Source organism: Drosophila yakuba, chromosome 3R (assembly GCF_016746365.2).
Source record: "Drosophila yakuba strain Tai18E2 chromosome 3R, Prin_Dyak_Tai18E2_2.1, whole genome shotgun sequence".
Lineage (NCBI taxonomy): Eukaryota > Metazoa > Arthropoda > Insecta > Diptera > Drosophilidae > Drosophila > Drosophila yakuba.
This window is the reverse complement of record NC_052530.2, coordinates 13,373,324-13,399,880: the sequence shown is the minus strand read 5'-3', so window position 1 is coordinate 13,399,880 and position 26,557 is coordinate 13,373,324. Positions and strand designations below refer to the sequence as shown.

Genomic DNA, 26,557 nt, shown 5'->3' with positions numbered 1-26,557 from the left:
AAAAATTTCCCTATTGGAATACTCCGCAGTATTCTTTTAAGGAGATAAAGTCATTTTACCTTACATCTTTACTTACTTATCTGGCTTTTATAGGAAATACTATAGGTTTGGCTTACCTGTAGGATGGGAACTGACGCTGGAGGGAGAGATGCTCGCCGCTGTCGGCGCAACGAGGTGGTTTTGGCCGGACGCCACCGCTGAGAATTGTTGCTGGGGTGGTGCTTGGTGGGTCTGCACCGCTGCTGAATGGGGATGGATCTACTCCACCGGTCTGCTCACTTCCAGTGCCGCGTACTGCAAAAAAGATGCAGAAAACTTGGTAAGTAAACCACAGCAAGGGCCATCAATAAAGGCCTGCTGCAACCAGGCGCCACTCATCATAGCTGGCCATTTTCCCTGGCCTGTAAGAAAAAAAACAGTAAGAAGAGCCCGAGGATGCCGTCTTTATGGCCGGCGCAAACATCTTGTTTGCAGTTGACACCGCGCAGGTAATAATGCGAGGCTAAACTGGCAGCCAACCAGGGACGAGGGCAGTGCCAACAGGACGTATGTTGCAGGATGAAGGATGCCGCGATTTCCCGCAGGGACAGGGCCTCAAGCCGTTGCGGAAGTGAGCGCCGGGCCCGGATGAGAAAAGGGAAAGGGAATGGAAATGGGAATGGGAACGAGAGTCAAAGTCGGATTCGAAGTCGGAGTCAGTAAGACAAGGAGACACGCAGACAGCAGCGACAGACAGCCGTCAAACACGTCGTAAAATTTGTTTCTCGTTTCGCATTTGCATTGTGCAACACTCACAGATACACACTCGGATCTCCCAAAGGCGGTGTCAGGGTCAAAGTCAACTCCTGCCCTTCAAATGTCTGTACTTTCATGCCCAACTGCACTCCACTCCACTGCACTCCACACACTGCACCCCACGCCACGTTCCAGAGGAACTGCAGAGGAACTGGCTCCATGTGTCCCTCAAGAGTTTCGCTTTCGCTTTGATCGCACTCAGCTCTCCCGTAAAATCATTTGACTGCAGTTCCTGGACGCAGAAAAAGGAAAATGGGAAACGCAAACGATTTGTTCGAATGCAGGGGCTCCAGAGTCTGTAGTTCTTATGCACCTTCCCCTTCATCTTTCTAATGGATGCACATGCATTGATCAGTATGCTTTTTTTAAGTAATGGGCAAATAATACAATTTGTTTGCGTAACACAGTATTACTATTTCTTTACAACCATTTTAGAAAGACGAAATTTTAAAACTAGAAATAATTGCAATTAACACTAGACCTTGTAGCTTTTCCCCTGAGCACCATTCGATTTTTATTCCAACATTTCAACATAATTAGTTCTTAATGGAGCAATATTGCCTTTCTTCATGATATTACAAAATGAAGACTAGTTATTAAAATATTAAACACAATGACATCCTCCTGCTCCAATTCCCAACCTACATTATCGTGGGAAGATCGAAACGGTGGGTGTCACATTTATGGTGAATAATTTGTATTATTGTCACCAACAATAAAGCCTTTCATTGACTTCGACTCCCCTTGTTCTTTTTGGAAGAAATAGAGCTATAGCTATAAAAAGAATTTCTTCCATTTTTAACGATTCCCCAATTTGAATAAGTTAATTAACAAAATTAATATTCAAATGGGTTTATGGCCGAAATGGCGGCTTATGGCTTCATTATGTGTGTGCCCGGTCCCAGAGTCGGGCTAAAATTTAAATTCGGACAACAATAAACCTACCACAAAATATATATAATCGTCTTGGACAAATTCACATGCAATATACATTTACGAAGAAAGAATCGAGACAATATGGTTAGAGGGAAGTTCATTGGCCAGTCGCCATAAAAAATTCGGTTTTTTGTGTGCTGTGTTTTTGGGTTCTCCGGTTCTCCGCTTCTCTGGTTCTCGGGTTCTCCGGCCGGAGATGCTGTGTCCGAATTAAATGAAATAAAATTAAATTCATGTTATCCAATTAGACACAGGGTTCCCGCACCGCGATCGTTAATGATCTTTCTCCCAGCTAATTATGATACGTCTCGGCCAGCTCTCGGCACCTTTAATGGCCCCGAATCTCTTTATTCTCGGAACCCTTTTTTCGCTGGACCCGCACCGTTTTCCCTGTAAGCCAACCAGCCAGCAACCGGAGGCGAATCACAGATATGGACGGCCCGATTCCGATCCGATTCCGAGTAAACTGAAAAACTAAGCTCGGATTGGATCGACGGTGCTCTGGCGGTGGTGGAGATGAGGTGACTTAGCGGCATTTGTGACTTTTCCAAACAAGTTTTTCTCATTCCTGTTTTGCGTTTGATCGTGGAAACGTGTTCTGGGGGATTCTTACGAAAAAAGAAACAGGCAGAAGAAACAGCCAGAAATTGGGCAACACAACAGCCGACAGACAGAATCATTCGAGCGAGAAATACAACAGATACAAGAGATACAAGATACAAGATACGAGATACACACACAGCGAACTCATCCCATCCCATTCCATCTCATCCCATCCCGGGCCATAATTAGAACAAAGAGCGGACGGAGCATGGAGGGGCTGAAAAATGAAATATCGTGCTGACAGCTTCCAAGCGAGACATTTTGTGGAAAGTCGTCAGGGGCAGCCATGTATCTGAAACTGTATCTGTATCTGTAGCGTTTTCTGAATCTGTATCTGAGTCCCTAAGATGTGTGTCGGCTGTTCTCATTGCCAACATGGCCACCGCCCCTTGCCCCTTCGCAATTTGTTTACCCAGCGTTTCCATTTTCCATTTCCCATTTTTGTATTCTTTTTTGTTTTTGGCTACATCCTTTTGGGACGCATCCATTGTTGGTGCAATTTATGATCGGGAATTGCTTTGTTTAATTATGTACACAAAATGTCATTGCTCTTTGTCTGGCGCAGAAGTAATTGACGGTACTGGCACATTGTAGAGTTTAATGCCCAACTGTTTGTAGAACATCTTTGATGTGCCATAAATATGTCATCGGGCTGAGTATATAATAATGGAAATATAAATAGAAATAGCTTTCAAGATTTTAACTTAGATCTTTGTTGAGTGGCGCGTGTTTTTGCTTAAAAGCTTCTTTAAGATTCTCACGAAAAGGTTGATCAACTTGGCCGCCACCCTTTAGCACTTAGATTTTTAAAAGGGTTAAAAAAGGCCAGCGTTTTTTCATTTTTTCATTGGGGTATCAATGGCAGGAGCACTAATTGAGAGCCCCCAGTTAAGTCACAAAATGTGGAAGCCACAATTAGCCATGATACCCCTAAACGGCCGTTTATCGTATCTGGCATTCATATAAGCTTAAGCACCTGGGAAAGTGCCGTGTCTGTACTTGAGCCATATTTTAGTACATTAAATCTAACTAGTTAACTGCCTTTTATTGCCAGCAAAGCGTTTTACGACAGACATATACGGAGCGAAAGAGAACGAGAACGAAAACGAGACAGGGATAGCGACAGCGACAGAGCGCGCGGGCCAAAACTCTTTGGCAAGTGAAATTGTATGTAGATTGCATTATATATTGCAATAAAAATAAAAGTAAACACCCCTAAAATTAAAACAACACTTTTGGCCTCTTTATGGTGGTAAGCGTAGTCAGCGGTGGTTTTCAGTCTGAGTGGATCGCAGTGGAGCATGCAAGTGGCTCCGATGGCTTTTATGTTCGGAATTAAGTCGACGGAAAGTTGAAGTACCCGTGTCAGGCATTTGACTTCTGTCTACTGTGTGCTCACTGTTTCAGTTTATTCGAGCTTTTCGGGCAGTCACATAAACGGACCTGGATAACTCCTTAAAATTGGACATTACTTTCACCTTCTTTGGCGGACAAATCCACCTCTCCAGCTAAAGGCGACGGACGACGGGCGACGACCTTGGGGCAACTCATAAATTTAATTACAAAGGGCTGTGCGGCAAGGGCTGCGACAGTGGGGGCCATAAAAATAGACACATTTGCAGTCGAACTACTGCCTTGCCGCTTCCGTTCAATTCAAATTCCACTCAGTAGCCAGTCACTCGGTTGGCCAAAATCGAGGGCCATAAAGTGGCCAGCTCCTCTGAACTTGAACCACATATGCGAGTGATGTCTTTTTTAATGGCAATTATTGCGCAAAGGTTCTCGTGCATCTCTGCTTGGTGGACCAGGCATTTTCCCCATTGAACTGCCCAAAATTCCCAATTGATCCTTAGCCCATTGATGCAGTCGGTCAATCGGGCAGACGCACCTCCTGTTTGCTCCGCTGGCTTTATGGCCAGTGGGCCAAAGTGTTAATTGCCCCGCTCCACTCCAATAAGGTGTTAATACCATCTTTATGGGCATTAAATTGGCCACCAGTTAAAATTCCAGCAAACACGACGAGACACGAGTTATGATGTCGTTAGGCTATTTGATGGCGTCTCAGCACATCCCCACATATTTGTACCCTGCCATCTGGGAGTGTGATAAAAGAGTCGGGCATTTTATGGCGAATTAATTGTCACAGAACGAGAAACAGCCTGAACCAAATCGGCCAGAGATTTGTGCGTGGCATTATTGCATGTATGCAAATCGATGCGAGAGGTTTTTCTACTTTTAACTTAACGAAATTATTTTAGCTTAGCCCAAAGCTCTGACATAAAACCCCGTCTTTGCCAACAAAAAAAGGGAAAAATAAGTGAAATCATCAATTTTGTTTTTCCTTCAGCTTGCTTTTGCTGTAAGAAAATTCCCAGCAGGGGGTGGAAACTTGGCTACATTGTGTTTCTATTTCTTGTTTGGAATTTTCTTTCTCGCTTCCTTCACTTATCCCTCGTTTCCTTTTTAAAGGCAACTGCCTCATTTACATAAGCATAATTTCCACATAGAATAGTTACATGGCTTTAGCTCATAAGCAGCACAAAGAGATATAGACACACATACATATAAATGGAGAGATTCAGCAGGAGCCACCCCTTCGCCGCCCCTTCCGTCCAGCCTTCCGACATGCCTGGCAGCCAAAGTCAGCAAAATATTTATTCAAATAGCGTGCGCGTCTCGGGCTCCAGCTCCAGCTCCTGCTCCCTAAAGGTTAATTTCAGTTTCGCTACATCAACGGCCTCCACCCAGCGCACCACCCACACAACCACCCACTTCCGCTGGCTGCCAGAGTTTTTGGCCCAAACAACCCCCGCAAAACGGCAAAACGGCAGGCGGCCGCGATAAGCAAAGTCAAAAGCATTCGAGGATAAAGGAAAAAGGGCCGAAAGAAAGAGGGAGAAAACAGCAAACGGGTGCGAGCGAGATGGCAAACGTGGGGCTGGGGTGGAAAAGTGGGGGCGCCAACGCTTGAGGGCGGCTCGGAAAACACGAAACGAACCACCCCCAAGGACCAAGGGTAGCCAAGTTTGAAAACACTTTTGCTGACGTTGTCGCTTGCTGAACACACACACCCACGCGCACACAAACTCACACTCTGCAAACACCCACAAAAACAAGGACGAAGGATGAGGGGGTGGGTGGCCATGGGTGGTTGGGCTGAAATATCGATCCCTCTTGGGTCGTTGCCTGCACTCAATGAGTTCTCAATTTACTTTGTGCCTTGGTACTCCTCGTACATATAGGTTTTCCATCCTGCAGATACTATAGATAGACCTCAAGCAAACAATCCTGAGGAGTGGAAAGCGCAGATATCGAGATACCTATTAACGCATTCCTGCACAGCAAATGAGAACTGCCATTACTTTTTATTCAGATACGCTGCCATCCATGCAGACGTTATTAATTGAATTATAAATTTAACTTTTTATTGTTGTGTCTGCTCAGCTGCAGGTTGCCTGCACCCAAAGAACTCTGAAAACGATCCCAAGGCTACGTGATAAGCCTGAAAATGTTAAAATGTCCGCCTCTCCCGAAAAATAATTCCTTTTCCCTCGATTCCGTGGAATTCCTGCTGACTAATATGGCGGGGACCTCAAGCTAATTTTCATTTGGGTGCCGGGGAAGAAGTCAAATAAATGGTGCACAGTGGAATTCGCTCACACAAATATCCCAAATATTATATTGTAACTTTATTATATTATAACTTTTTTCATTCTAAAAATGATTCTATGCACTAGGACTCCCAATTTTTAATATTTTTATATTGATATTCTTTTATAACCAATCATTGTGAAGGTTTTATCCACTGTCCGCGGAAGGAGAAAATACCGACATAATTCCCCATCAGAGCGCAGCTCGATTAGCCAACAGAGGAGAAAAGAGATAACAAGTCGAACCGGTCCGTTGGTCCGCTGGTCGTCCAGTCCGCCCGTCCATTCGACCCCTGCTCCCCTGCTCCCCCGTTCCCCTGTCCAACGGACCGACAATGAGAGGAGGAAAAGACATGCGAGTAGAAAGCCACAATCAGAAATTTAATAATGGCTGCACAAAAGACAGCACGAAACGCGTTGACGTGCACATATTTTATGGGTTTTATACAGGCACTGGCAGCGTACGTACTGTACGGGTATCTCGTATCCGAGTATCCCAGTATTCCAGTATCTGACGGATGCACATGTTTCGCCCATCAGCGAGGGTGAAAGGTGAAACGCCGGCAATTGAAGCTGCCGAATGAAGTCATCGAAAAATGGTCACCGGCGGCCTTTGCACTCACCGAAACCCGAAGTGGAAGACTGTTAGCCGGGGAAAGCAGAAAGGCGGCGACCGCTCACCTGCCCACCTGCTCCGTGAGCGACCTGCTGCTCGGCAGTCCGTCCTTCGATATCCAAGCCAACATTCCTGATCGTTAATATGGCGGCTATATAGGCAGGAGTCGGACTTGAAGTCCGATTTCTGCCGCCGATAAACCCTGGCAGCGTGTTTTCCTTCCTTCTCGTTTTATTACTTCATAAGTGGAACTTGGCTTGACGATTTCCCTTTTGTTTTTGGGAAAGTCGTTAAAAATGGTTATTTTTTTGGATAAGCCACATACGCCCGGTTTTTTTTTTTTGGGACAGGGTTTTGCGTTGGGAAAGTCTGCCAAACAATGGGAATGGAGTTGTAAATGTCAGGACTTTGAAATGCATTGCTTAATCGCGGATGCACCTGACTCTATATCGGAATGCAGATGGCGTCAGTCTGGAGCAGCAGCCTCTTCAGATGCCTCTTCAGGTGCCTCTTCAGATGCCGAAAATAAAGGTAGTTAGATGATCGTGGGTAATTAGCCCACTTGTTCGATTTCTCACGGTCATAAAATGCATTCATTTCAGCTTTCTAATGAATTCATTATCCCCGAATGGCCTACATCGACGACACCCAAGTGGTCAGATCCACAAATCCACTCATAAGCGGCTTTTTCCACGCTTTTGTGATTTTTGGCAATTGATTTAATGTGTCATTCATAGATTTTTATTGCGTTGTTTTATTGCCGTCTTTAACTTCCGATTTACCACAATTGGCCCGCTCGGACACTGTCCTGGCCGCCCAGCGCCCAGCGCCCACCACCCCCGGCCACGCCCACTGCGCACCAGGGTCCTGTGTATGGGATCTTAACAGGGAAATCATGTACTCGCCGTACTTTACTTTATTTATTGCCATTTTTAATACCGCCCGCCTCGCCAGCCTGGACACTTTAACGCCCTCCGCTTGTCGCGAATGCGGATGGTCGTACGGGTGGAGATGGAGAGGGGAGGTGCAGGGGCGGGATCAGGGGGCAGACCACTTTATGTTACAATAATGCTCCCCTGACGCTGGGCACAATCGAATTGTCTCGGCCATAAAAATCAAAAGGTATTTCGGTTGGACTCTGGAATCGGGCTTTTGCATGGCTTCGATTCGGAGGGAAAACGCCCTTAATTATGGGGATATTTTACTTTATTTAATTTCCACTTACCAGCTTTTTATCGATACAGTTATTTGGGTAGTGCTTTTGGTCAAAATCTGCAACAGAAATACGGGAAAATTATTTTATGTTACTTGTGGAAATTAATTTGTATAGGGTAGTGTACAATTATAAAGTGAATCCCATTATTGCGTTAAGTTGTTGTATAAAGTCCGATTTTAGCCATTAAAAATTTAGGTAGACGGGAAATATTAAAAAAAATTGCAATACGATTTACTTAAAAAAAAAAATAAAATTCTGATGAATAATTAAATAAGACTGAACTTAAATACGCTTGGTTTCCCGTTGAAATGGAAACTATCCATCATCTATAATATAACTAAAACTATTTTATTGAGCCATAAATTTTCGGGAAAATCGCTAAAATAATTAGGATCTATTAAGTTTTTAACCATGCAGGTTTCTCTTTGTCAAATTACCGTGCCTAATATAGTGAAATTATATTGCGCAACGTCGTCAAATACTTTATTATATAATAAATAGTAAAATAACGATTATGTCAGCCATCACTCTTCAGAATTGAGATGCAGAACTCACCGCCTTTAATGATTCTATGAACTGTGTGATGAGACCCGGGGAATATTTCATTCAATCACTTAATAATTTGAAACGAAATCGACGAACTCATAAAATCCGTTGGGTAGCCGTCATTAAATATCGGCCCGGAATAATTTTTCAATGCAGTTATAAATATTTCTGTGTGCTCGGACTCACAAAGTAATGAACTTTTCAACATGCGAGAATTTAAAATTCCATTATTTACGGCCACTGGTCAATATGTTTAATTAATCGGCATTACTTTCGATTGAACCGCACACCATCGCGCACTCGCCCCTCCAATTGGGGATCGTTTTTTGTGTTTGGGATTAAAAACTGATAAACTGGATCGGGAACGGGAACGGATTCCGGAAGCAGAAACAGCAGGAGTGGCGATTATCCCAGAAGGAGAAACTCGATGGAAAACTCAAAGGCGGGCGGAATTCAGAAAATTGTTCGACGGAGGCGCGAACGCGGCATGCGCATGCGATAACGACTCCGAAATTGTTAGAGAGCAACTAACACTAAAAAATTAAATTCAATATTTTGTTGTTTAGACAAAGCCCCAGCGAATGCGAACGCGAACGCGAAGAGAGCCGATCTCGCAGTTCCGATCTCCAAACCGCCGAAGCCGAGCGCCACACATGGGAGGTGCACATGGAGGGGCTGTCCCAAGGGGGGGCTGTTTCACACAAAACATTTTTTACTTAGTATTATTTTGGGTTTTATGGCCCCACTGGCAGACAGAAAGAGACACAGAGACGCGAACAAGTGAACATTCGAATGGAAGCGGGAGCCGAGATCGCGGAGGGGGATTTTTCGTTTTTCGTATATCTTTTTTTTTCTTCTCATTTTCTGTGGGCAACTCGACGACGAGCGTACCGCCAAAGTTCAAGAAGTATATTTTTCTGTTTTGTGTTTTGCCTTTTACCATTCGCGCTGCTTCCCTTAATTTTAATTATAACATGCTGTCTGCGAGTGTGTGCATCGGTGAGACCGCGGCCATTTCCAAAGCCACTCAAGAGACACTCGTCGCAGTATGACAAGCCCGCAATTGCTCGCACATACCGCAGCGCTTATGGCCTATAGCGCTTATGGCCTACAGCGCATACTATACAGGCCAAGTATTCGTGCAGTGGCCATTAAGGCCGCTCGAAGGCAAACTTTGCACATCTCGGCGGACTTTTCTTCTCGGTTGGCTGCCACAGCGGCGGCGGCAAGCGTTGCGTGAAAAGTCGCAAGGAAGAGGCACACCGAAATAAGCCACAAGGAAGCAGCACGTCGACATAAATCACAAGACATCAGTCCGTTGCTTCCTTTGGGTTTCTTTATCCAAATATTTATATTTTAAATATGATCCAAAACATGTAGCAACGGTGTGCCGCAACAGGGAATGAAAAACAAATTGAAATCAGCAAACAAATACATATGTACATATGTACATATATAATTAATTCTAGAAATATATGGTGGTATTCACTGGCCATGACTTTTGCAATGTTCTTTATTTTAGCAGTTCCAAGTATACTAAACATTGTGACTTGACTGTGTTTTCCATTATTTTGATTTATTTACATATACTTCAATTAATCTTCACAGCAACTGACTACCACTCATGAGATCTCGTTAGTTTCCTATTTCGAAACTTTTTCTCAGTGATCGGAGCGGGAGGAGAAGCGAACACTACGCGGCTGCTTGATGGCCCATTCAGCTGGCCAAAAACTCATTTGCATAGGGGCCGGGCATTAATGGCCAGCGTTCTGGCCGATTCATGAAGCCCGAGGCTCGTTTGAATAGCAAATATATGTGTGCCTGCCAAATGGGAAGTGGCGATGGGAAGCTGTCTGTATTAACTTAATCCGAAGGCTAGTTAGTACGTCAGTAGTTAGCACTGGCTCGAAGAAAGTCAACTACTAGCCAACTGCGCTCGGTGACTGTAATTTGCTGGGGTATGAGTAAAGGTAGGGGTATCGTTAAAATGTTAAAAAACGTCTTCGGCATCCTGATTCGTGCTCCCAAAACCCGTTTGTCCGGCTCTTGGCCTGCCAATCAAATGCAAACCTGTTTCGCGTCAAGTGCAAAAACAAAAAACCCGCCAGCTTTGAAATTGCAACTAAACTGAAAATCAAGTTGAGCTTTAATTAAAAACCTGGAAAATACAATTAAAAAATACCCGTCAGCCGCAGCGGCAGCAACCTGTGCAATTACCTGTGGCAAAGTGCGGAAAAGACATAGTTAGGGGGGATAGGGGAACGACATAACAACAAAGACTGTAGAAAAGTCTTGGCCAAGAGTGATGTGTGTAATTGGCCAGCCAACTGGCAAGCGGCAGAGGCTGAGCCAGAGGCTACTCATATATGAATCTGTATCTGTATTTGCTGACCATGAGCAGAAATACGGACACTGATTGCCGGACCGGAGAGTCTGGGGAATGGGGGACCTCCGCCCACCACCCGATCGACGGCCTTGGAGGCTGATTGCTGTATTACTTGCCTTTGGCCCTGGCTCAAACCGACGAGAGAAGCGCGTAACGAGCGACGGCTCTTTGCTGTTTCGTGCCGAAGTAATAAGCGTGTTTCATAAATTGAAAGCTGTAGCTGCCGCTGTTGCTGTTGCTGTTGCTGCTGCTGCTGCCTCTACCGCAAAGCAAAACGAAGAAAAAATTATTAAGGCAAGCGGAGAAAAAAATACAGAAAAAAACGCCATTTAGATTGCAATCTGGAAAGCGTTCGCCTCAAAAAATGGCCGTCGCACACACGAAACAAAAACTCGGCCATAAAACGCTTCAAAATTGCGGCTCTGAGCCAGAAAACAAAGCCGCAACAGCAAAAAAAGAAGACTACAGAAGCAGCACACAAAAAATGCGAGTAATTATTTTTATTAAAGCAAAAAAACGAGATGGCCAACAGTTGCGATTATGACCCCTGCCCCCCTTAACTCGCCTTAGTCCACTTTCTGTGCTGGTTTAATTAAGTTGGTCACACTCGGAGGGGAAACAAGTCCGAAGAGGGAGGGGAACAATCAGAGCTTTCTGAACCACTGTCCTATAGTATCTTCCGAGTTCGCATTCTGCGTAGAAAGAGTTAGTTGGATGAGTGATTTCAGAGACTTGGATCGGGTGTGTCCCTTATTATTAAATGTATTTCTGTTCTCAAACGTTTGTGTACAGATATGACGCACCACCTTTGTTTCCGTCGCTATATAAAACAATATCGATATATGTATATCCGCATTTGGCAAGGCCCTTTCGTCTAATTATTGAATTTGGTAATAACACCATCCGTGCACATGTTTCATTATCATGGTCAATGAGACACCCCAGTGCAAAGCTGCTCTTGAGACCCTGGATTAGTGAAAAGTCATGGCACGACAACTGAAAATCACAGAAATACCCAAAATACATATCAATTGGAAAAATGCGATGACGGCTCAATCTCCGCTGGGCAAAGCATCCAAATAATTACCCATTCAGAGCGAAGAGGGGGAAAAGTGCACAACTATGCGGAATATGCAACTGAATCAACAGCCAATGGCAGCACCATCGAAAGGAAGTCGAAAGCGAACCGAGTTGGGAGGAGCAGTAGAAATAGCAGTTTTCCATCCACCATAAATAATGTTAAGCGCCACGGCTGAGAGAAAAACATGCACGGTCCATTAACTTTTTGCGGAGTGGTTCGCAGAGTGGTGCAAAGGAGATTCTGGCTTCCACGTCATCTCACACAGAAAACAAAAAAAAATCCGACAATGGTGCCCTTGAAGTATAACAAACAATTTAGGGGAATGGAAAAAATATATTGGAAATTAAAAAAAAAACACAGCATGGTAATTATAATAATAACCAAAATTCGTAATAAAGAAGTTTAATTTCCTGTTGATCTAATGATTCTGCTATGTTTTCTAGACTTTTTCGCTAAGTGCAACCAGTCGACCTCGACACCAAAAGCCACCGCTTCACCGACGATGGGCTGACATTTTGAAAGCTGCGCGAGATTTGCGGCCGGGGGAAATGTGCCGCAGTGGAAAAGGCCAGAGGGAAAACAAGTTGGAAATTCAGTTTTTACTTTTTGGTAATATTTTCACGGACTCCGCACTCGACTGCGATTGCCATTGTGAGTGTGCGTGAGTGCCGAAGCCAAAGGTTGAGTTAAGGTTAAGTGGGTTCAGATTGGAGCTGAAAATAGACCTTTTGGCCAACGTTTCTGCTCTGATGCCTGACTACTGGCGAGCAATTCCTTTTATTATTCATATTATTTTAATTACGCTCGCCCGCTGCGCTGCTTCCTCTGAATCTTAAGTGCCAATAAAATTAATTGGGGAGCGGTTAAGTCGCCTAGGATTGTGCATTGAGTTACAAAGCGCGGATCATTAAAGCTGCATCAAACAGTGTGACTCACACGGCGATCGTGTCAAGTTCGCAGTGCCCAAAGGTTAAGTGCACCGGTGAGTTTTGGACTCCCCGGGATTGGAATGCAGCATGGCGAAGATCAATTTCAAATATCTTGATAATATTTTGATCATAGCTCTGTAAATAGTATGGGATTTAGGCTTGGTTTTTTTCCGACGGGAAAACAAACATAACGATGACATACTTATTATTATCGTATATTATTATTATGAATATATGAAGTAACATGTCTTTCTGTCTATTCGTCTTCTTTATTGATATGAGATAAATACAGTTTTTAATTTTTTGTAATTTATTATTTCTTTTAATATTTTAAGGGAATTTAGAAGCTGAATTTTCAGCTTTTTTATATTAAAACTAAGTTTTAATTTTAAATGGAAATGGATTTAGATGTATATGAAATTTTGAAATAAAAATGTATTATGTTGGGAATTAATTTTAATGTGTTGACATTATGCAACCGTGTCTAATTATGTAGCTCTATCCTAATATTTCAATTTAGCTAAGATAGTTTTCCCTTCACATTTATGCAGGCGAGAAAAGTGCAGCAGCTGCCTGGAAAAACGAAGGCAGCGAAACACCGGGCAAGCAGCGCTGCCGGCGTCGACGTCACAGCAGCCGCCGCGAGTGAGCGGGGAAGTCACCACGCCGGAACTCACCTCAGCCGGCCATAATGGCTGAAATGAGTGGAAGAGAGCAGGCGATACGGCGATCGTCGAGTGAGAGCGAGAGGCAAGAGCAATGGCGGCCGCATGGCGCCGCAGAAGAGCACTGCCCACTTTGCGGGAGCGGGAGGGAGATAGTGCAGCACATGCACTGTGCGAAATGTATAAAAATGTATAAAAACCAAAGCCCCAATAAAAAATAAATGCTTTTTAATTGCCACCGATGAATCAGCGGCGAAATGTCAAAGCAGAAAGTAAAATACCAAACAATGCCGAAAATGCACAATCACATCAGAGCCCCACGCCTAGTGAAATTATTGCTAATATAAAAATATTTTGTTGGCTCGTAAAAAACACAGTCAGAAGCCCAGTCTATACCGCCAAAACGCAAATACAATATTTTAAGGTCTAATTTTTTGACGAGTTTTTAAACGATTGTAAAACTCTTTCCCCCGCACACTCACGCACACTCGCACACTCAAACACAACGGGCTTTCCTCGCTTTTACGATTGCGAGGGCCATTCATGTGTTTTGGGCGAGTGAATTATGGGCCAGTCGCAAAAGACAGTGCGGGATGGTAAATGGGTATATGGTGTATGGTGTTTGGTGTATGGGTATGGCGTAGGGTATGGTATCTTTTATGCTAGAAGTCAGTGTGACAAAGCCGGCTAAACTGCGAGGCGTTTATTACGTGAGTTATGACACCTTTGCCAGCCATTCGGGCACACAAGCAAGCAAACTATTAACTATGCCAAATTAATTGCAAAACAATAAAAGCCGCACTGAATACTGCATAGAAATGAGCGATTCTGATTACGATTTCGCATGGGATCCGCATCGTCAGGTAGCCCTCGTAAAAATGCCAATTACAAAAATCACAACAAATCATAAAAGTTTTTTAATTGCACGCCGAGCGGCGGCTTTTGGCATTTCCCATTTGCCGTGCTGCCAATCATCAATCAGAGTGCGGTCGGGCCATCAATCAATCAATCTGCACGATACCCGCAAAGTTTATAAGTTTATTTAATAATCAATTCGCAATGAATAAATTCCAGTGCACATGTGTATGAGAATACGAATCTACATAGGGCCTTTTCGACGATTCTATTGGCGGTCGGAGCAATCGAGGTGCTAACAAGGTTTTGTTTTATGAACCAGCCCATAAATACACTTGTTCTACGCGCTCCCCCGCTCGCATGCACGAACATATTGTAAAACAATTATCACCTGTTGCAAATTATTCGGATTTTATGCTCGCCGCGTAATATCAGTGGCTGCTACGCTCCGACGTCCGCTCCACCGCCATCCGCTCATAAATACTGCAGAGACATCATAAAAATGTTTGAAGCACCGCCGACAACAGCAACAACAACAACAGCGAGCCCCATAAATCCTGATTATGGTCTCTGGATTTATTGCACGTGGCGGGCCGCCCAAAACACCGATCGCCCTTTTGCACGGGAAATCGGTGGGATTTGGGGGATCCATTGTGCTCCAGGGGGAGCTGGACATTTGTAGCTACAAGCGTTCCCCCCTTTCCCGAATCAAAATGCACTCAATCAAATAAGATTGCTGCCCGAGAAAATACATCGAAGCTGGAAATTCATTGCATTTTTATTGGCAGCTGCACTATGCTTCTCCCTGTGGCTATTGACATAAAAAGTGTATACAATTTAAATAATAAGAAAGTTAAATTTCCTTTAATTTATAAAGAATTTAACCATCTCATTGATTACGTATCGCATGTTGTACAGTATTTTCCAATATATTTTATATCTTTATTAATTAATCCACTTAGAAATACAGTTTTAAACACCACAACAGAACTGCATTTTTTACATAATAAAATATAAAATAGCCGTGAAGAGATCAATGAACAATGCGCATTTTTCAGCTGCCAAGTTCCACAAACAATCAATAAACAGCCATTCGAACACCAATTATTGACTGCATTATTGCGTTTTCATTGCAGCCATAGGACCGGTAAACAAACTTGTTTCTTTGTCCAACTCTTGTAAATAACGTCGGGCATTGTTTATGGAAACATTTTTGGACAAATAAACAGGACCAGGTCGCTGAATGCAAATGAACCGATTTAATGTCTCTGGCGTTTTGGCCAGAGCTATGCGTTTCTGGTTTATTTGCCTGCCGGCAGTGTGTTCACCTCCCGACCGGCTTCTGAACGAAAACAACAAAAAAAGAAAACAAAATATGGACAACTATAATGAAACACTATGGCGATGCAAAGGAAAGCTCACTGGCCGTTTGTATGGCACTCTGACTAATCAGGCAAACGGGCGACTGGGGCCAAATAAAAAGTGACACTTTTATAGGGCACTTTGGAATGCGCAGCGGGTTGTCCAGAGAGCACCAGGCTATGGACCATGGCCTACGCTATGGGGCATAGTCTATAGTCTATGGTCGAGCATAACCAGTCGCATTTACATTTGCATTTGCATTTGCCGCCGTACTGGTGGACACGATATTCATTTGCATATGTGCATCTGCCAGATGCAGGCCGGAACATCCACGGCTAACGAGGCGGGGACAGAATGTAAAGGCGTTTTATGGATACGCCGAGTCAGTGTTCAAAAAAATCGAAAAAGAAAACCGAAAACAGAAAATTGTAGAGCGGCCACCCTGCAAACTGTATCTGTATCTAATGGATGCGAGAATATCTCGAAGGCGAGTATCGGGGCATGGACATGGGCATGGCCTGCACGCGCACCAAATCAAAATATGTATTTGTATATTTATACAACAGAAATGTCAAGCCCGGACAACCATCCTCTGCCCCCGGTCTTGCTCCCCGTCGAGCTCTATTTGCGTCCAGTTAACGCGACCGGGTCATAAAAAGAAAGCAAGAAAGCCGTCCGTGCGTCGGCCCAGAAACGGTACAACTCTCGCCGCGAGCTGAGATTCAAATTTTCCGTTTAGCATCCCAGTTTCCCCTCCGAACAATTCGTTTTATGATTTTATTGCATTTACGCATATTGCCCTCCGTTGTCGATGTCGATGTCGATGTCGAAGTCGATGCCCAACTGATTTATGGTGGCGACGGTTGGACGAACCGAGAGCTGGAGAACCCTTTTCGCCCTAAGTCTCCTTGCCAGCCCGAAAATGTTCCATGCTCGGCATATTCAAAACTCAAACAAAGCCGAAGAGACCGTGAACAATGAAATTAGAGCAACACATTGAGGGTGACTGGCGAGATAGAACGGGTCCAGAGATATGTATTGTACACAAAAGGATTGTTTGCTTATGTAACTTTCTAAAATATACCCCCACTGCTCTCAGTTCCTTCCTTCGTCCTCCGGGGCAGTTTCAGTTGAAAACTACACTGCACGAGTGGAAGTCACTTTCCAGTAGGTTATTAGAGGGTAAAAATATTGAAGGAACTCTACAAGAGTACTACAAGATTTTACACCTTTTTAAGTTAGCATACTTACTACATCTTACGAGTTCTTTCAAATAGATACAAATGTGATTGTCTAGATTTTAAAACTACAAATTGCCATAAATTTGTAAGCTTTTTTTTATCGATATAAGTATTTAATAGCAGTACATACGCCTCCCAGCAGACAATAATTATTTGTTTATTTCAGATTTGGCTGAGCTCAGCAAAAGTATGTGCCAACTAATAACTACAAAAACTTCAAATGCCATCAAACCGAGGGCATGAAAAGTTTAAAGAAAAGATAACGAAATATAAAACTACCTCGACAACAAGAGCCGATGAGGAGGAGGTCCGAGATTCGAGATTCGAGGACCGGCGAAGAGGCATAAAAAATTCAACGAAAACACTGGACAAGATGGGAGGGTATAGGATTGGGAATGTGGTCGGGGTACTTCGAATGGAGTGGCTGCCCAACCTTCATGCCTATAAATCCATCGAAATAATGGATCGGATAAGAGGCGCGCATTCAAGATGAGTTCCAGTCGCGCCGTCAAGTGGGTTGAGTGCCCACACGATGGCCATTCCCATTCCCAATCCCATTTCCATTGCCATTCGCATTGCCTGAGACACAGATACAGATACAGATACAGACGGTTGGGTAAATGAAAAGATTGAAAGATGGGACGATGGGGCGATGGAAAGACTGGCTGGAAGAGGGGCCTCGTCCTCAATCTTCGCTGAGCCACCGCAACGAATGGGGCAGCGCGATGGGAAGGGGCTGGCAGTGGATATATCTGGTATCTGGCAGTATCTGTATCTCTCGGATACACTTGGCTTGGCCCGGCCGGTTCAACGTACGTTCCATGTGCAACGCCAGCGGAAATGGCAGCGACAAACCGAGAGGAAAATGGCAACAACTATGGCGCATCGAAAGTGGCTTTTAACCCCTGTTGCCCGACTGCCCGCCATCTGGGCCATATGCCGCCATCCCACCATCATACCTAATCCTAACACCCGAGCGCCGAAACCCTAACCCACCACCACCCAAGCCAACCTCGTTTCTGGCCTCATCAAAAATTCCAAATACGTTTCAAATTTAATATGTGCATTTATCCCGGTCGCCGGATCGCAGTTTCTCCACTGATTGTGCTCCTTGGCGCTCCTTTATGGGGCTTAAATATGTATAACCCCGGGGCTCCGTACGTGTTTGCGTTATATGTAATATTTCGACTAAAAATTCACGCCCTGCGTTATTCTATCAACACCTCCGCATTGTTGTTGTAGTGTTCACCCCTTCCCGCGGCTGGAAAAGCGATGGCGGACTCGCATACGAAATGAGATTTGTGGCAGCCCAGCACGAAGTTTTCCGAGTTTGGGTCCCAGGATTTCTTGGCCGGATGCGGGGATGCGGGGCTGCGGAGCAATGGGGATTACGGATAAGTCCCGGTCTGGGCTTACATGTCGACTGCGTGGCTGTACACGACGGCATAAATACATATTTGATATGTATTCTGTGCATATTTCGTTATTCATGCTCGTAAACTAACCCAGCTCGGCTTCAGGTGCATTTTACCAAGTCATTAGCGCTGTAATAAGCATATTGGTGTAAGCCTCAATTTATTTATATTTATTCATATATCAAACAGTAAATACGTGAATAGTGTTGAGTTTTCAATCAATGGAATTATTTGTGGCTAAACAAATAAATTACTTGTATATTAAACTTTAATAGACGATGATATAATTCCTAGGACTTTCTATAATCACAACACAATTTCGTTTTATTTTACATTTTTTAGCTGGTTGGAATGATATATTAAAGATAATATATATTTGTTTTTTGTCCTTTCCACTGTTACATTAGAAAATCACTTTGAAAATAAATCTCTTGAAAACATAAGCTCATTAATCAGTTGTGTGGGTGGCTAACTGGAAATTGGGATTTCCCTTTCACATGCCACATTGAAATATATGCGAAATGCAGATGAGCCTTGATTTCAATATTGTTTTCAGCCAACGGCAAAGTAAAACTTGACATTTTGAGTGCCGCCGGCAAGCGAAAACCGAAAACCAAAAAACCGAACAAAGACCAAAAACAGAAACAGAATTATAGTTCGTGTAATGAAGTTATTACGAGTCTTAATGTTGAAATTTATGCGCGGCCATTAAAAATCGAAAGACACGTTTTTCGAATATTTTAGCTTTGGCCGTCGCTGTTGCCGTCGCATAAATTAGGCGACGTGACTTGTTTGCGCCGCCCGATAACGAACCCGCTCGTTGGCCCCTCCACACCGGCACTCCGCCACACCTCCGCCCCTGAACTCCGGGCTGAACTCCTCCGGAGGAGTGGCCAATATCGGCCATAATATAGCTGGATCTCTGGATGAATTTACAATGCAAATGCGCCGGGCCAGACTTAATGGAAGTGCGCGCAAAATGGAGTCGAAGATGACACGATCGAGCGGAGTGCTGCATTTTGTGCAGCATTTTGTGCAGGCTTCAAGAGCTGAACTTTGTTGCAGGCTGGCGGAACATATTAATTGCATTTTATTGGCCTGCGACTGCCGACTGACTTTGAGCCAGCGATCTGAGCCAGCGATTCTGACTCTGATTCTGAATTGGAATCCGACTGCGGCTGTTTGCAATTTAATAACGCGCATTAAAATCACAGATTTATGGGCTACACGCAATGCGATTTCACGACTGCGACCTGCAATGACGATGGCTTGGAAACCGCATATTGGCGTGGCTCGGCAGCTAGAGCTTCTAGCTGCTTTTAGCCAACATGCATATGGATGAGATGGCTTTTTCCAATGCTGTTCCTGCTCCTGCTCTTTCCCACTCCGGCTGCTTTTCCCAAACAGCTGTCGGGGGTTAGAGAGGCCATTAAACAAACGCTGAGATAATTAAAATATCTGAAAGGCCTTCGTCGTCTTCGGGAAATTATTCACTGCAAAACGGCGCTTTGGCCAAATTTCATTAAACATTTTAATTGCCGCCATTTTGTGACTGGGCCGGCGTCTTTTGTTTCAAATTATTCGCATTCCAGTTCAGATTCCTCGAAAATGAAACACAATTTCGGAACCCTTTTCGCCCGTTCCCCTTCCGTAATCACTTTGACACGCAACCCACCCAGCAACGCAGCCGATTTTAATTCCGATACCCAACAGCAGTATCCTTTCCCCGGCGAACACGCAATTTTAAAACAGGCCTCACGCATCTCACGACCACACGGACACACCCCATTCGCCAGGGGTTCGTCCTGCCGGGAAGGAAGTGGAGGTGGAGTTGAAGTTGGCGTATTTTCGAAATGGGATTCAAGTGCGAAATGGCCACCATCCACCCACAACCCACCATCCACCATCCTTATTTCGCTGTCGCGCTCCCCGTTCGATTGCGTAACTTTTCCTCTGCGTAAATGTGTAATTTCCCCAGCCGCCGCACTCTAAATTTAGTTAATGAACATTGTCGCTGTTGCGTTGCAGGAAGGGAAAACCCGGGAAAAGTCCCTGTCCCTGGACCCGAAACTCAAACTCAAACTCTGAAAACAGCCCCCTGAAAACTCTCAGATGGATGTTATGTATGTATCCGACTGGCAGGGAAACACTCACGCACGCACATTTTTGAAAGTAAACAAAATTAGACATGATTATGTTTGTGCCGGGGGACATAAAATAAATTGGCTCCCAACTAATCCCGTCGTGCACGTGGATCAGGCTTCCTTGGGTTTTCACTTTTGGTCTACGAGGATTCGGCGGGTAATGGTAAAAGTTAAAAATGAAGAGATATATAAATGAATTAAGTAAGTAAGATTGAACTTTTAAAGGACTTACTGAAAACATTATACATACAATCTAGTTAAGATCCATTTCATTTTAACTTGTTAAAATCATTCCTCTTTTCGTTTAGCTAGTATTTACTTTCTTATTCTCCAAATGAAACATTGTTTAAAATCTTATATTCTTACCGCAATCAATTAAAATCAATAACACTAGTGTTAGTTAGTTGCTCAATAAAAAAGTTAACAAAATTCATTGTTCATGCATTTAAGTTAATGGTAATTATATTACACATTAAATTAATTTAATGTGATTTTAGTAGAGCCATGACGATGCAATGAACTTTCAATGCAGCAAAACAAATTGGCGTTATTTTTTTAATTGCGCAAAAGTCATTCATTAAAGAAATTTATAATAACTGTTAGAAACTGTTTCTCAAAATAAAATAAATTGGCTGGCATCAAAGAAGCAAAAAACAAGCTTCAGCAAAGGTGTGTGCGCACATGTACACTCTATAAATATTCATATGAGCGCGCTTCTAAGCATTTTCAGAACCCATCTGGCAGTGGAGAAAAGCCAATTTAATTTGGGACAGTAACGGGAGAACTTGGGCTGGGGCACATATAAGTGTCGATAATAATAATATGTAAGAGCTGCTCAGGGTCGCTACACCATATGGGCCTTGTTGCCGGCGGAAGTCGCGTTCGGCCAAATGTGGAGCAAATTCTGGCGATTCTGGCGAGATTCTGTCCCTTCCACGGAACTGAGCAACTTGTGCCGGCCGCGTTTTCCCAGGGAATTCAGTTGGCGGCAAATGGAATTGCGAATGGATATGGAAATATTCGCAATCGAAGCCCCACAGTTGTTACGTTGCTATGCCCGAGAACTTCTCGGAAGACGAATTTCATCTGTACGTGCACTGGCAGTTTCCCTTTTCATGCTCATACCCATTCCCTTTCCCATTCCCATTCCCATTCCCGTTCTCATTCCCATTCCCATTCACCGCCTTGTAGCTACATGCTTGGGTGACTCCGGCTTCCTTCCTCCGCAGAAACACGATTTCAAAGGCATTTCAATGGGACAACACGTCCCGCGGGGACCAACAGGCCACTCTCGAACAATTGCACTCGAAACTGTCCAGAGATAAGACCCGACAACTGGCAGCTCCAGGATGAGGATGGGGATGGGGATGGGGATGGGGAAATGGTTGTCGTCAAGCGACTATGACTCCACCCCCGCCCGCCATTCTAATCCGACTTCTACATATCTGCCTTCCAATTCACCTCAGCATCTTATTTACAACATAAGTTCCGCAGCTTATCAATCACGGCCGAAACTTTTAGAATTTTCTGAAAGAGCACTTGGTCTATATTCTGTATTGAAGTTGAACAAATTTCTGATTTTAAGCGGACTAAATAATTGTATTCCATATTTCAAAGGTCAGTGAATTATCATGGATTTTTTGAGCTGAAATTTAATGATGGCACTCAGATTTATAGTGCTCTCATCTTGATTTAGAAGTCAACTTTAGCCCAGTAATTGGTTAAGCCGTGCATTTCGACTTTTTAATTAAGCATTAACATACAAACATGACATTAATTATTTATTAAAAGGTTAAGCTAGTGAACTCAAAATTGATGTGGGGAAAAGCCGAGCAGCAAAAATATTGATTAGTACTTTAATTACAAAATTTCAAATTAAGCGTGCTATCTAAAAGGGTCCTAGCTCAGCTGAACTTTGAACAGAATATTATCGTTAAATATATTGGACGTATACACAAAGAATCAGTCGACATTGATACATTTTTAAAAATTGATAAATTTTCTAAAATCTTTATCGTTTTCTCATCATTTTGTTTTATTTTGTAAGTGTTAATGTCAACGAATTTCAAGAAATATAACGCTCTCTGTTGCCGATTCGGCGCACTAAAAGGATAGCTCCCAATGCACAAACCTAAGCCCGCACGCAGCTCCCCTAGCGGGGAAGTGCCGAACTACCAGCTTATTAACTGCCTTTCCAACCCAGTTGACTTTGTTATCTCCGAATATAAGAATACTCTTATACGCACTCTCCGAGGCTACAATAACCGGTTCCAGTGCACTTTGAAAAATTTAATGTGTGAATAAAGTCTTTTATATAGCTTCATTATGTAGTTCATATAATATTTAGATGGGAAAGCACAAGAATAAATATTTTAGGAAACGTTATTTTGGTATTTGCATTGATTCTATTACTAAAAATATTTGTGACGTACTCGGAAAAACCAGAGCATAACAAACTTGAAATTTTTAATTGAAAAATTACAAAAAACACAATGAGCCTATATTAATAGATTAACATTATTGTTATAATGTATTATCAGTGAGTACACTGATATTTCTAAGCCCACACCACGCACTCAAAACGTGAATCAGGGCGACATTTTCAAAAAAAAAGTTAAATTAAAATTATTATTGCTGGGTTTTTGAATGTTAAGTAAAAAAAGTACAAATCTAGATTTTTCGTATTGTAGCGATATAAATATGCCTTTTATGAAGTACACCACCGTTTTCCTCAGTGCAAGTATTTAAGATATCTTTTTGTATCTTTCTCCCTGAATCTATCTTCCCCTCTCTCTGTCTGTCTCTCTCTCACTCTCTCGTTGGGCCCAGCCCAGCCGAATGCTGCACACACCCCGAAGGTAAAAGCCTCGGCTCGAAGCGGTCCATCATGGCCGCCGCTCGCGTGAGGGATTGGTCGTTATGGCCGACGCCGCTTAGCGCTTAGCGGATTGTATACTATTTTATAGTACGCATGTCGGGGGCAGGAGCCAAAATTTAAACCGGCTATTTGACTGCGTTTTAATCAACTCGGTGTTTTTATGAGCAGCTATGTAACTGGCAGCTAGCTAGCCGAACAGTAAAAGCCGAGCCACCTTGCCGCGACCAAGGATATTTATGAAATTATGGCCGCAATTACGTTGCCGCAAGGGCTTAGAGGTGAGGTGCCGAGTGTAGGACGCCAAAACCGCACGCAACTTCGATGGCCATTCCCCGTTTGATGGCCTGTGATGGTTCTTGCTGCCTGACGACTGTGACTGGCGCTAATGACTTTAGTACCTCCCATAAATCCACACAAACAGAGCGGCATTCATTGAGCGGTTGCGCTATTAAGTGCGCCATCAACGATGGCGCTCAATTGAGGAGATTCCTCCATAAAACGGCAAAACGGCCAAGCGGCCAAGCGGCCAAATGGCAGAAAGGCAGGAGTCCTGCTCTTGGCGGGTCGGAATGCACTTAACACCTGATCGGTAATGAAGTCCGGCCACTTTGGTGATGTGTGGGTGCTATTTCTGTTAAGGTTATTAGGCATTTCCGAATTGGAAATCCGATGGCGGAACACGCGTAGCCCTTGGGCCTGCCATAAAAAGATTTATTTTGAATTTGAGTATTCGAAATCTCAAGTCAATAGTTTCCAGGCAATAAACACTTATCAGCTAGACATTTTACAAGATCATTAGTTTTATAAATTGAGTAATTGGCATTTTGTACTAATAATCCGCATCTATAAAGGAGTGCATGTATTATATGAAGCCATAAAATTTGAAATATTAAAAACACTCCTAGGCAAGGTTAAGCTAGTGTGATTAATTTGATGTTATTCGCAAAGGCATAAATGGCTTATTAGGATATAGGTACCTAACACAATAAACCAAATAACTTTTTGGACACGTTCAAATCGCTGTTGTAGTAAAGTTAAGTTTTATATACCTTTCAAGTGTTCTGTTGTGTTCTGATGATGTAGTGTCATCTTGTTTGCAAAACATTTAATTTTTTTTAGCTGAGCAACTTCTTTTTTTGGTACTTTAAGAGGGCTTTAAACGAAGAATGACTTTAAAATGATGTTTTATAAAATATTACTATTTGATATTTTCTATTTACCACACAACATCAGATAGAATGAGCGTCGCAACGATCAGCAATTAAAAACTGTAAATATAAACGTTCTTTGCTCACTCGAAACTAATCACATTTTACAATCTTAAGAACGTGAGTTTTGGTCATTATTCAATACGGACCCGCAATAAGTGATGAATGTCGAGGAAAACCTTGAAGACTTTACACCTCTTTTCTGGATGGCCTTGCAGAAGCTGCAATAGTGGCTCAAATTGGACACACCTCTCACGTTCGGCGATTAAAATTATGAAGGACTCGGGATCTTGGCACTTACTTGAGTTAATATGACATATATGTTCGTAGCTATTTGCGGTTTCTTGTTAGTTTTGGTGAACGAAAATCGCCGGCGGTTTGCAGAGGATTGTTTCGCGAAATGTCTGCTTCATTTTTACTCGCGCACACCTTTAGACGATAAATATCAGTTTGAAAGGGGGGCCAGCTTGGTAATTGCGAGGGGAGCTTAATAACTTGGCCGCTTGGCTATTGATTTGTTGTTTTCGTGGCGCTGTTTCGATTGCTCCGCGCGCTGCGGTCCGCTCTACACTAACAAGAAGTTTACGACCAAATGCCATAAAATGCGATGTAAAAAGTCGACGAGGCTGGAAAATGTGTTTTCCGTTGGACCCCCACTCCACCATCCCCTCTTTCGGTCATCTCGCTCGCACTCGTGCGCATGCCCGCAGGCCCTCTCTGTCGCACACACGCACATCAGTGCGTCGTGTGTATCTGTGAATACCGACGTGCCACTGTATGTGTGCACGTTTTGTATCTGTATCTGCTGGTGCGCCTGCCATGTGTATCTTTTTGCTGTTGTGTATCTCTAAAATAAAATAAACCACCCCTCGTCTGCTCTTCACTGCCTTCCATTCTCATTCGCAGCCATTTTACTGCTCTCTCGCTTTGTCTCCTCTCCTCTCCTCTCCTCTACACTCCTTTGTCCGTCTTCCTTCCTTTCCATCTCCATTCCCCGGACAAAAGAAGAATGAGGAAAACTACAAGAATTTCTAATCAGCAAAGTCTTTCAGCATTTTAAATGCCCGGAATGGACATATCTGTGGCATTGTCTCTTCGAAAGCCTTTGGGATGCTCCTTGGAATTACAGTTTCTGACTTAAGATTCTTGGGAAGTTCGTTCTATTGCAAAAGTCATTTAACCTGCAGCATTATGCTCGGGTATTCATCGCACAATTGGCTTTACTTTAAGAGCGGATTTATTTGAGGTTGCTCTGCCACTTTTAAAGCACAGGAATAATCATTTTCTGACATTTATGATCAAATTGATTTGGAAAGTCCAGGAATACGTAGAGGTACCGTTAACTGCACTGAAGCACATAATTTCCTATTAATCTTCAGAATATTTGGTTCAATATCATTTGTATAAATTTGCATTTTATATTTAAATATCAAGTAAAAATTAAATTACTTAATTCAAATAATAAATCTACTGTTAAATGGCCGTTTTTCGAATGGAAATTAGTGTTCGTTCCTCCCGCTTTTGTCATTGGTTTCAATGTGAATGTGAATATATTTAAAGTAAATTTGTCTTCTATATGACTAAGCTTAATGAGGAAAACATGTCACTCAGGCCCTCTAGAAACGCAAACAAACTGTTTCCCAACTGAAATGTATATTACATTTTTGCCAACACAAACACGTGTGTGTACCTCGCATTAGATCCCCGCACATATTACAAGATGGTGTAACTTTTGGGACTTGCAGGCGACATTACCTCGGTAGAATGCTAATGCAGATTCCCTTCCAAAGCGCGAGGGTTGCGATTTTAATGGCTTTCCCTTTCTGCCTTTTACGAGCCACGGAAGCGGAAGCAGAAGCCGAGCCCAGAGCAGGAGCATCACCCCCAAAACCCAGAGAATACGTTAAGTTCCCAAGCGAAGCCCAAATGCTCGGAGCCCATTCCGCTTGTGTGGGCTTTTACGATCTTAATTCGTTTGCCACCCCCAAAAAGTTGGGGGTGTGCAGCGCCATTTGCGGGGCAGCCCAACCC

The 26,557-nt window shown here is 43.3% G+C and overlaps 1 long non-coding RNA gene across 2 annotated transcripts; it reads right to left on the bottom strand.

Annotated features, from left to right (window-relative positions):
- Positions 1 to 208: 208 nt before the first annotated feature.
- LOC120321763 lies at positions 209 to 25,870 on the bottom strand. 2 transcript variants are annotated; one of them, XR_005561489.1, is made up of 3 exons: positions 24,828 to 25,870; positions 7,826 to 7,872; positions 209 to 294 (listed from the first exon to the last, which is right to left on the bottom strand). It is a non-coding gene; the product is annotated as an uncharacterized LOC120321763 (long non-coding RNA). The 2 variants fall into 2 exon arrangements; XR_005561488.1 differs by lacking the exon at positions 24,828 to 25,870 and adding an exon at positions 8,372 to 9,140.
- Positions 25,871 to 26,557: the final 687 nt, after the last annotated feature.